Here is a 10,980-nt window from a genome sequence, read left to right as displayed (position 1 = left end):
AGTCAAAGATATTTTACTTTTTTTTCGATGTATGCATGTGAAATTAACTCTACATGTCTGGCCCTTGATGTGATTCTCTTTTCCAGTGTGGCCTAAATGAAAATGAGTTTGACACCCCTGATTTATCAGTTTAAAACCAAAAATGTTTTGCTTTCAAACACTATCAGGTTAAAGGTTTGGATAACCACCGAGAAACTAAATATTAATCACATACTACACATAAAATGTTAAGTACCTTCGGTAAAATAAAAACCTTAAAAGGTCCAATGTGGGGGAATTTCTCCCATCTAGCGTTGAGATCATATATCGCAATCAACTCTCTCTCACCACGCAGTTCAAAGTACGTATCACAGCTACGGTAGCCTTCACTCTTCAAAAAGCCGGTCTTTTGCTCTTTTCAATATCCTTTTTCTTTTTCTGGGCGAAGAAGAAGACTCCTGTTCCTGAAATTTGGATTTTGAATAGGCTACGTGTGGTCCTCCATGTTTCCTTCTTCAAACTTCCCGGGGCCGGGAAGCTACGATACCCGTTAGCAGCATTAGCAGCACCTGTGAGTTTATCATGTGACAGCGAAAACGCGAAAGGCGGAGCAGTATGTCCTGTATGTCCCTTACCGGCTAACGTATTTCAAGATGGAGCATGAATATGGAGCGTCTACCCCAGTTCATGTGAATGCAAATGTACAATTTCAAGCCAAAAGGAATACTTGGAATTGATGGTGGTGGTAAATATTCATGAAGAAGGACAAGTTTGTGAACGGGCAGCACAGATTTTGATAATGAACAACTAAACACGTTACACACTGGACATTTAATAAAGACAGCTATGAAACTGATAATTGAAGTAAAGAAGCAGTCGGGATAACATTAAAATTAGTTAAATATTTCCTTGCCTCCTTTTAGGGGGGAAGTGAAGTTTCTTCTCATCCCCCACATTTACGTGAGATGTTTTCTGTTTAGAATAAAGAAAATAAGTATGAATAGTAACAGAAAATGAATGTGCCTTCATAGTATAATGTTACAGAAAAGTATTTACTAAGACTAACACCTGACTCCATCAAAATTTCAACAGCTTTTACACTTCACATGTTGAATCTGCAGAAAGATAGAGACAAACCTTTCGTGGTGGAAGTGATCCAAACATCTTTGTGTTTTTTTTTTCAAAATCTCTTTTATAATTCAGAATTAACTTGTAATCTCTGTGTTGCTATCTTTGGTTGTTGAGGTCAAACTGATCCTTCAGTAGCTCAGAAGCTCTTTGACCAAAACAGTTCTAGAAGGTGAATCAGTGTGATGTCATAAACTGAATTATGTTCTGTAGGCTCATTAAGCAAATTACGAAATGTACACTTCAAACGTAAACAAACTGGTAGACATTTAGAATGCCAAGACCCGTCCTTCAATCTCTACTATTGGCCAGGCGTCCATGCTTACGCAAGGTAACGTAACCCGATTTGTACAGGTCCTATCCCCTGACCAATCGTCTATCCTAACCTTAACCACTCGAGGTCAATGCCTAACCCCAACCAATCAAGCTGCTATTGAAGGGCGGGTCCGGGGCCCCTAGGGCCAGGTCCAGTCACTGCAGTAATGTTTCAAAGATTTTTCAAAAATTAAAATGTCTTAACATAATTCCAACATATTATTAGCAAATATAAATCCCCACTGATGGTAGGCTAAGTGGTCTATGGGTAAGGTAGTCACTAGTCTCGCTTTGCCAGACCTTCCTCCAAAGCGCGCTGGAGGAAGGTCTGGCTACTCCACATAGCATTCGGGAATGGGAGAAAAAACGTGCTCTGGTTTCGTGGCATTTCTTTAAACCAATCATAATCGTTTTGGGCGGCGCTAAGCGTTGGACGCAATGACGGTGCCATTGCAAAATAGCTTCTGGAAGGAACTTGTTTTGGTGGAACGTGTGTACGTTCAAAGGTTGTTTTAGTCGTGCAACAGAAAACTCAGATTGGACAGATAGTCCACCTAGCTGTCTGGATTTACCCTGCAGAGATCTGAGGAGCAGTTAACCATAGTCCTCAGAAATCCACCGGAGTTTAGAATGCCAACACAAAGGAAGCCCAAGGCAACGGATATCCGGCCTAAATGAGTGAAATCCGGCGGATTTTCCGGGGGTGACGGAGCAATACCTGGAATGGAACGTCAAGGATATAGACTAGGTAGTCACTAAGGTAGCCATCCACAGATACAGTTCATCCTAAGGATTCACTGTGCCACATGTATGTGTAACATTAAAAGATCAATCAATCAACATTTATTTATATAGCACTTTACAGCAACCAGCAGGTATCCAAAGTGCTTTACATCAAGAACCAAGAATAAAAAAACATAACAGACAATAAAAAGAATGAAAATATAGAAAACAGTAAAATCAGTAGAAACAGGAGGAGGAGAGTGAAATTGTCACACCACTACTACGTATTAAAAGCCATTCTAAATAATAAGTTTTGAGTTTTGATCTAAAAAGAGCTACATCTGTAATAGTGCGAATGTCAGGGGGTAACTTGTTCCAGAGTCTCGGGGCAGCAACTGCAAAAGCACGATCACCCCAATATTTATACCTTGACCTTGGGACTTCTAAAACCAGCTGATTTGAAGACCATATATGGACCATGATATCTCGGACAAATACTCCGGGGCCAGGACATTTAAGGCCTTAAAAACAAACAATAAAATCTTAAAATTAATTATAAAATGCACCGGGAGCCAATGTAGGGTGTAGAGAACGGGAGTGATGTGTGCACGTCTAGATGTATTTGTTAAAAAGCGAGCAGCAGCATTTTGCACAAGTTAAAGGCGCGAGATGGTTTGATTTAGACCAACATAAAGAGCGTTACAATAATCCAACCTTGAACTAATAAAGGCATGAATTGCTTTCTCTAGATTGTGCCTGTTAAGGAAGGGCTTAACTTTAGCCACGAGAGAAAGCTGGAAAATGCTCATTCTAACAACATTGCTGATCTGCTTGTCAAATTTTATGCTGTAATTGAATGTCCCGCCCACATTTTTGCCAGTTGGCTTAGTGTATGAAGCCAGAGCTCCCAAACTCAAAGCTGGATTGTGTGACATGCAGTAACTACTGAAGATAATACACTCAGTTTAATCTTCATTCAAATTAAGAAAGTTATATAAAAGTCACAACTTTGATGATTTATAAAGATGATTTATAAAATCATGCCAACTATTATTATTTTCATAGCTTTGTATTCTACACACTAAAAGGTATGTATAAAGTATTTTAGGCTTCCCTTCTTGTTATTGTAGGCCCAGTTTAATATGCAACTTAATGTTATACAATATGTGTAGTAAGGGGTCCCTGCTCTGTCACTCTTTAAGTTAAGGGGTCCCTTGATTTAAAAAACGTTGAAGACCCCTGGTCTACACTGTATGTTATTGTATATACTGCAAATCCCCAACTAGCTAGCATTAAGACACTTAATTCAAGTAATAATGCCAATGTATGAATGAAAGATACTCCAAGTTATTGGGAGCATCTTTCATTCATACGTATTCATAATTATTTTCAACAAATGGTAAATTATATTTATCTGCTAAAAAAAAACAAAATACCACTTTTATGTTTGTGTGTCCATCACAGACTGTACATAAAGATGGACGACGCGTCTCCACTTCCTCCCACTGTAAAAAAGTGAAGCCGAAATATCCCGGATACGGGCGCTGCCATCTTGTGATTTTGGAGCCCATACACCCGGCCGACCAATCGCAAGTCAATCCCAGCAGTCCATCATGACGTTTCACCCCGTTGTTATAGCAATAAAAACCAAACTGATCAGAAAAATGAACACTTCAACAAACAGCAGCGGGATCAGAACTACCTAAAATGACAGAAACCATCTTTGGGAAACATTTATTTGATGTGTACTTTGGATTTTTTTGTTTGGTCCATGTCCCATCCACTAACATGGAGGAGGCAGGGGTTTTGACCTATACTGCAGACAGCCACCAGGGGGCAATCCAGATGTTTTGGCTTCACTTAAACAGTCTATGCATCTACTCTTGTGTCCAGTACAGAGACCATGAGCTTGGCCTAGCTTAGAACAAAGACTTGAGGCAGGCTTTGTCCTAGATGCTCCCTCTCTTCAGTCCGACACTCTAGCACGCTTCACCGTACGTGCTCGCGGGTGCTCATTGATCCTCCGTCTATCTTCCATTTCGACCAGTTTGTAACAGAAATAAAATGGATTATGGATCATTTTATTGCTAGAGTTTGTTGTTGACTTGACCAGCTGACTTCTCTATTGGCTGTTGAAACAGGAGACATCTCTTACGTTCTAAAACCAGCCTCTGGAGACTCCACCAGCTGACGTCTCTATTGGCTGTTGAAACAGGAGATGTCGCTCACGTTCTGAAACCAGCCTCTGGAGACTCCACCAGGTGAGTCGCAGCGACACCATCAGCTGGTTTGAGTCGAGCTGAGACGGGCTGGTTCGGTTTTCTCTGCAATGTTCTTAAACGGTTTCGCAAATATTTGGTCTGAACTGGGCTTTATAGGTTATGTCTAGGGCTGTCAGCATTAACGTGTTAATCGCGATGCGATTAAGGGCCGAGCATAATGCGTTCATATTTTTTAATCGCATTATTCACATGCCGGCATTTATTAATTTATTTTACACTTCACTCGGTTTTGCGTCGCGCCTAACAGGCTACTATTTTGACCCTTTGCCACACCTTTACTTATCATCAAGCTGCGATACTTCCTCCTGCTGCAATCTGCAGGCATGATGGAGAAAGACAGCAGCAACACAGTTCTGAATGGTGCTTTTTATTTTCCAAAACTCCCGGACGGCTCGTAGACAAGTCAAAAGCCATATGCACATTGTGTAAAGCCGAATTAAAATATCACCGAAGCACGTCAAGCTTGAGCTACCACCTACGAGCTAATTAACGTGACTCTGGTTGATGCTACCCACTAGCATGCTACCCACTCAGGCAAAGCACTATTTTGGAGAGTGCTACTTGCCGACCTGTGGATGAAACAAATCCAAAAAAATTACTACAGCTCTTGCAAAACGGATGGCAACTAACTGCAGACCTGTCAGCATCGTAGAGGACTCGGGTCTTAAAGACGTACTACGGTTGGCATGTTCTGACCCGTCTCATTGCCGTCGAGGGGGACAGTAGTTTTCACGGATACACAGCCTGTATGACACGGAGAAAGCAGCCCAACTGGAACTGCTGCAAGGTGCTGCAAACGCTGTCTCATTAACCTGTGATCACTGGACGTCAGTGAGTAATCAACATTATTTTGGAGTTACTAAACATTATATTGACTCTGGTAAGGATAGGGATTTTCAGTTTTTTAGTTAGGTACTTGGAGGAATTGTGCAATAATGACAGATTCACACATTTTTCTTTTGTTTACAGTAAATAAATAATAACAAAAATCTTAAAGTAAATTTCATAAAGTAACTTTCCTTGTATTCATTTGATTCCCAATCAAGATACACTGGTAAGAATTGCTTTCCATTGTTAATATGTACTTAAAAACTTTTAATCATGTGATAAAATATGCGATTAATTATAGAAATTCAGCGATTAATCACGATTCAAAATTAATCGTTTGACAGCCCTAGTTATGTCTCTAAGCTAGTAACCAGTTCATCTTTACAAGTAACTTTTTAAGAATGTTCTTCTGGTGGCAGCTTCAGTTGTCTGTCTGCAGTTGTTAACTCAGGTCTTTGTTGTTACATAAATGTCTTATTATTGCACTATTTCAGTCTCCCTGATAAAACTGTGAATGTCCCCATTGTGGGATTAATAAAGGATTTTGAATCTTGAATCTTGAATTCATTGATTCATTATCAGCACCAGAAAAACAACACCCGTAGCACAAAGCAAGATGCAGGACATTTGTAGCCTAACTTAGCACAAATTGGAAGCATGCCTATGAAAAAATACAACTTTATATAGGCCAACACATCCTCCAAACCATACAACATTATGAGTCGTTTGTTCCTGCCCTCTAACACGACCCACAGAAGCGTATTATTAAATAGCGCCCCTAGTGGTGGCAGGAAATAAAACCTCATATCTAAACCAGAGAACGTCTTTAATGTTGTAAAATGGTTGCAGTTTGGTTAGGTTTAGATACAAAAACGACTTAGTTAATTTAAAAAAAAGGTTGTGGTTTAGGTTGTAATGGTTAGGGTTAGGGTTAGTGTAACAGAGAGGACAGAGAGAGTGCGTTATACAGCAGTCAGCCACTATATTTAACTTAGTAACTACATAGAGTGAAGCCAAACATTTTGCACTCTCATCTCTCATCCTTTTCAGGTGCCATTTGTCCTTTTGTTGTATTTGAATAACGAATCCAATTGAATGGCAGCGTGATGTTCCGGTCTCCAGTTCAAACTGAGCTGCACCTTAATTCACCTGACAAAAGCGAACAAAGAGCCAGCTCTCCTCGGGTCTCTTTATCTTTCTTACTTTTAATTGGGCCACTCGATCAAAGAGAGATGTCTTGCCCATGAAACACAGTCTGTGTCATTTTAATTCTCTCTCATTAGCTTTTAAATTACTAAGCAGTCCTCCTATGGGAGAACAGTCATTTTTTAAAATGGAAATGAAAGAGCTGCTCAGGGTAAAGCAGGGGGGGAAAAATATAAAAGACTCAGCAGCTCTCTGCAGAGCTGCTGAACGCCCGCTGATATCCTGACTGGAAATGAAAGAATTCTGACCTTTGACCTCTCAGATGGGAGGCGTTTTGGTAGGGAAAGATAAGGATCTTGACTCTGAAAATGGGGGATTATCGGATGCAATTGCTCTGTGGGCTTTTAGCTTTTTATAAGCACAAATGGCAGTGAGTGAGGAGGAAGAATACTGTAGGTCACCAGAATCAAATCAAAACCAAACCTTTGTCCCGTACAAAAAAAATGTTATACTCCTAATCTGCTCCGTCAAATATGTTTTGAAGTAGGGCTGTGCAATTAATCGAATTTTTATCGCGATTTCAGCTCCTAACGATTCACAAAAACAACGTAATCGCTAACACAATTATTGTGCACATTAGGTTTTGCAAGTAAATTCTTATTCTCTCTTAGGTTCTGAATGAAACGCGTACTTTCGCCTCCTCCAAAAGGCTAAACTCACCCCAACATTTATATATATTTTTTATATTATTTATTTTAAGGGTAATTTAAAAAGTGACCCTAACCCTAACGGGAGAAGTATTTTATATTAGGTGTTTTCACTGTTTGTCTTTTTTTATTCAATAAATGTAACATCTTTCCAAAAAGTCAATTAGTAATCGTGTTAAAAAATTATTTAAATTTTGACCAAAATAAATGTGATTACGATTATTTTCAAAATCGAGCAGCCCTAATTTGGAGGGAAATTTGTGCCGGGGAACTTGCCTTATTATGATTACCAGCACTGTTTTCTTCCATCTATCATGTGCATGATCCTCAAAGAGCAACTTTACGCCCCATTTTAGCTCAAATAAGTCCCCAAAATATGATCCAAAACATTCCCGTCCAGGTCCGTGCGAATATTGTAGGACATAAAATAAATTTTCAGTGAACACTTTGAAATGAAAACGTGTCGATATAGACTACTGGGACAGTAACAACCAAAAGAAGATTTGCTTAACTATATAATAATGAAACAGACAATCGCACAGGCAGAGCACCAAAAAAAACACAGACAGGCAGAGAAATCCAAGTTTAGAAAGCCAAACAAAAAGGACATTAATTTATCTTCTCCTTCCTCCCAAACAACAGAGAAAGAAGAGCACGACTCAGCAGAGACAAGGCCCCAGGTCCCTCTCAGCTTGAACGCCGCAACGTGTGGGTGTTGATTTTCTCATTCTTTTTCACAGGACAACCGCTGAGAGAAGCTGCTGGGGATGTGTCAGCATCTTCTCCAAGCTTACAATTTAAGCCAGGCAACAGGACATGTTCCAGGAAAATGGGAAAAAGCACAAACCTTTTATTCTATTTCAGTGAGGCGATGGTGTGCACTTTGTCAGCCCTTCGCTCTACACGGAAGAGCCATTATTAAGCTTTCAAAGTTCCCAACATCTAAATGCTCTTGTCCTGCATCGACCTAGTTTTTTTTTTTACCACTGCTTGTGTCCTGCTGGTTAGATTGCCAAGTCATGAGTCCAGTTGTTCAGGGTGTTGTTGGCAGTCAATTAAACCAAAGGGGCGCAGGGACACAAGTAGAACAGGTACGTCTATCATTAGATTCAGCTGGGGAAGCTTTTACGTCAGTAGAGGTGACTTAGAGAGAACCTTTGCTGTCAAATCACAAACTCATTTCACACAACTGCCCAGCGTCACTGTTACACAGAAGCCAGATGTCAAGGTGGAAATTAACAGCCCTGTCACCTAAAAAATACATTCCCATATCGGCCTACAACAAAACTGCATTCTCAATTATGTTTGGAGAGAAACGCATTTTTTCCAGGATTTTGTTTGTCTTTGACGTATGACAAATACGTTTCTCTGCGTATGAGGAGGTTGGGGCTGAAAACAAAAGTCTACGTTGACTTGTTAACGTGACGTACACAACCTACGTAGCTTTTTACGTGATTTTAATTGCATAATTACATGACAAACTTACTTATTTTAACCCTAAACTAAAGAAAACAAAACGATATTGGTCGTTTGTGAAATGTTTGCAGTTTGGTTATGTTTAGAAACAAAAACTAGTTGGTTAAGTTTAGAAAAAAGATTGTTATTTTGGATTAAAATCAGACTCCTTCACTTTCAGTTATGCACGTGACTTGCCACGGTCCAACACATTCTCACTCCCATCGCGTAAAATACGGATGCTTGGTCAGGTGCCTTTGGCGTTGTCTTTTAGTGTCATATTTAAACACGCTTTATCTAAATGCGCTGGGTCGGGACTATTGGCGTCACTTTACGCAGTTAGGTTAAGGAAAAGATTGTGGGTGGGCTTATAAAAGGTACGTTTACGTGACACACGGGACAAGAACGGAACAGTTGGGTTTAGGTGAAAGTTCTGTGTTGTTTGACCCATCCACCACCCCAACCAACCAGCTTCCCTACACGGAATTTCGGGCTTTCATACTACGCACTGCCGCTCTTAATACTACGTCATCTTACAGAACTGCGTAGCTGCTGCTCTGTCTGGTGCGTTCGACACACGCGCTGAAGGATGCTTTTTGCGTCATATCTGACGCTGAACTCCACTGCCCAAGCGTCTGTGTTTTACGAGCTCGAAGTGAGAATTGGTTGCACGGTCGCAGTTTGGTTCTGTGTAGGCACCGAAACTACTTGTTTAAGTTTAGAAAAAGATAGTGTTTTGGGTTAAAATCAGATGTTAGGGTTAAGGGCTAACCTTCACGTCCTGACGGTTATGCACGTGAACCTCGGTCTCCTTGGTGAAAGTCTTGTGTTTGTTTGACCAATCAACCCCCCCTCCCCCCCAACCTGCCTCCTTCAGCTAAAATCTCACGATCTTATATTTAGCTTACTCCCTCCTCTACTCCTGTTATAACTGCTACTGCCATCAGAGGGCGACTAGAAACGTAAATATAGTCATAATTGCTGCTTACACAAAGAACTTCTGGGAGCACTTTTCGTGTGAGGACAGTCTCTTCAATTCACAGTGTTAACCACGTGTTCAAAACTGCGACCATTCCACAATGTGCGTCATATTCTGGAAAATTTAGATCATTCCTGTATTCAAAATGTTACTTTAAAGCTCAAGTTTTCTCGGTCTACAGTTATTGATTATACGATTACACTCTGGTTGAGATGGCCGGGTGATATCAATATTTAGTGCAGCAAGCTCATTGGTGGTAATTGATTGATCTGATATTCCTGACAGGTCAGCAGCAGAAAAACCCTGATTAATCTGTTCCTGATTGACTGACGAAGCCACAGAAAGACAGTTAGAGGGCGTTAAAGTGTAAATCAATATCGTTTAGGTTCATTTACTGTTGTGTTTTCCTGCTGATAGATGAACACAAGCAACCATTAAATCACAAGTACAATCCTTGCTGTTTCTTTTTCTGTCACTGTTTGTAACGTGGCAACACAATCTTTACTGTTGGCAGTGATGTGAACCAGGGGCGGAGCAAGACGTTGTAAACATTCGGGGCTCAGCCCAAACCTAGGACGAGGGGTCCGGGGACATGTTCGCGTTAAAGCAGCTATAGGCACAGAATGCCTTAAAATGTGAACATCATCTTTTGGGGAAAAACATAATAATAATAATAATAATAATAATAATAATAACGGTTATTCATATAGCGCCTTTCAAGAAACCCAAGGACACTTTACAGAATTAGAGGTTGTAGGCTGTGGTAAACAGGTGGTGTTTTAGGAGTTTTTTAAATATGTCCAGGGATGTAGCATTTCGGATATCTGCAGGGAGGGTGTAAAACACTAAAGCTCTGTCTCCATAGATACAGAGTCTGGTGTGGGGAATGGAGAGCAGGCCAGCGTCTGAGGAGCGCAGGTTTCAGGGTTGGGTGTATGGATCAAGGAGGTCAGAGAGGTACTGTGGGGCCAGGGCATGGAGGGATTTGTAGGTGAGAATGAGGATTTTATATGTGATGCGGGACTTAATTGGGAGCCAGTGAAGGTGGATGAGGTTTTGGGGTGATGTGCTGCCAGGTCTTGGTGTGGGTGAGGACCCCAGCGGCAAAGTTTTGGATGTTTATCAGTGTTTTAAGCCCCCAACGTCACTAGGATTAGGCATGGTTATGGTTAGGGTTAGGGTTAAGGTTAGGGTTAGGTGCCTTGAAGTCAACGGTCGCAGCGCTGCCTGGAAGGAGATGTTGGGGACTTAAAACACCATAAAGCGCATCAGCGAACAGAGGGAGTGGCTGAGAACGATGACGTTGAGGTTGTGATGTGCGCTAGTTTGAGTTGTAGTACCGTAATGGTGGCGGAGAAAGATGTGGTCCGTTGTAGCAATGCTGCCGAATATCCAGAAGTTAAAGCCCGAGCAAGAACAATCTTTGCTGAGTTTTGTT

The sequence above is a fragment of the Sander lucioperca genome, chromosome 9 (genome assembly GCF_008315115.2).
Source record: "Sander lucioperca isolate FBNREF2018 chromosome 9, SLUC_FBN_1.2, whole genome shotgun sequence".
Taxonomy (NCBI): domain Eukaryota; kingdom Metazoa; phylum Chordata; class Actinopteri; order Perciformes; family Percidae; genus Sander; species Sander lucioperca.
The sequence above is the reverse complement of the archived record's forward strand: the minus strand, read 5'-3'. Positions refer to the sequence as shown.